Source organism: Elephantulus edwardii, unplaced genomic scaffold (genome assembly GCF_000299155.1).
Source record: "Elephantulus edwardii isolate Elephantulus edwardi_28Jun2011 unplaced genomic scaffold, EleEdw1.0 scaffold00010, whole genome shotgun sequence".
In the NCBI taxonomy this organism is placed as follows: domain Eukaryota; kingdom Metazoa; phylum Chordata; class Mammalia; order Macroscelidea; family Macroscelididae; genus Elephantulus; species Elephantulus edwardii.
In genome coordinates, this window is record NW_006399760.1 from 13,670,412 (window position 1) to 13,672,265 (window position 1,854).

A 1,854-nucleotide genomic window follows, 5' to 3' on the forward strand; every position below is an offset into this window, starting at 1 on the left:
AATTTAATGAACATTTACAGAGATTTGGGGTTTTCATTCATTCGTTGTTGCACTATTTTCTCTAACCCTCCTCCCCAATTCATTCTTCTTTCCCCCCCCTTGAAAGTCTGTTTTAATTGTCCATTTGTCACAGTGCTTGTCAAAGCCAGTTCTGATTAATCTCCTTTGTCAATGTGTCCTTTACCATTCTCTATCACTCCTCCTTGGGAGTGACTTCACCCTGACTCATAAGGAAAAGGGGACGGCATATTCTCTTAGCTACTTCCTGCTGGAAAGGGGGGCTGTAGGTTTCCGGGCCCCTTTGGCAATAGGAAACACATAGACTATTATGGAAATTGATTTTGGAATTTAGATGCACTGTTATCAATTGTGCTTAGCCGTGCATGTTCATATCCTTGAAGATGTAACATGGAAGTGTTGCAGCCTAGAAGACACAAATTTAACTAACAAGTTAAAAGTACATGAGTCAAAAATTGAAAAGCAATAATATTCCAGGTAGAGGCTCTATTAGCGGCACCAATCAAGTTACGGAGGGAAGGTAGTTCTTACAATAAAAGGCCTATTGACTAGCACTAACAACAGCATTTATAATATAAATATGGAATCAACTTAAATGCTCATCAACTAAGGATGGATAAATAAAACATGATACATACACACATGCACATATATCTGTGAATATCACAGTCTGTAAGCAAAAGGAAATCTTCATAAATGATGCAATATGATGGCACTTGAAGATATGCTGAATGAAATAAGTCAGTCACAAAAGAACAAGTATTGTATGTCCTCACTTTTAGAAAAAGACAAGACAAAACCACAAAAGTTTACAGGTCAAAGTTTGTTAGTGTTTACCAGAAGTAGAAGGGAAGATAAAAGCAGGTTATTGCTTATGAAGTACTGTTCTTTGGTCTATAGAGATGGGAAAAGTTACTTGATTAAGAGTAAGAATACATAACCTATTAATATAATGGCTGTCAATAAATGACATATGTAAAAAGTATCATATTAAAGTTGTGTGATACCTATACTTACAAGAATGAAAAAAAAGGAGATAAAGTAGAAGCTGTTTCGTGGAATTTAGTTCCTTGGTATGGAAGTTTATGGGCAAAGCTTCATGAGACATCATAATTACTCTAAAACCACTTTTAGTGATTCTGTTCTACTTCTAGTTTTGTATGTAGTGTCTCATGCCTCAAGAGCCTGAAAATGGCCATTCAAGGAGCGGCAATTGCTTTCAATTTAACTGGAGCAACAAAAGAAAGAGTCAGGTAAAGAAAGTTGGTGTTAAGTGCTGTCTAGTCAATTATTACTCATAGTGACTTTATGAACAAAGCCTCTGAACTTTGCCCTATCCTTAGTCAACCTCACCATCTCTGACACAGTTGACTCCGTTAACACAGTCATATGTCAATCCACCTCATTGAAGGTCTTCGTCTCTTGAGCTTACCTTCTATTCTTCAAAGCACGATGTCCTTCTCCAAGGACTAGCCCCTTCTGACAACATGTTAAATATACGTGAGATGGAGTTTCACCATCCATGTCTCTGAGGAACACCCTGGTTTCACTTTCTCTAGGAGAGACCTATTTACCCTCTTGGCAGACCATGATATGTTCAAGATTCTTCTCTAGCACCAAAACTCAGAGGCATTGATTCTTTTGTCATCCTTAGTCACTGTCCAGCTTCCAGATATATAGCAAATGATTATGAAGATCATGGCTTGGATCAGGCATACCTTAGTCTCTAAACTGACATCATTGCTCTTTAGTACTCTGGTTAGTTTCTTAACAGATTTTCCCAACCTAACACACATCTTTTGTTTTCCTGACTACTGGTACTAAGTGTTGATTGTA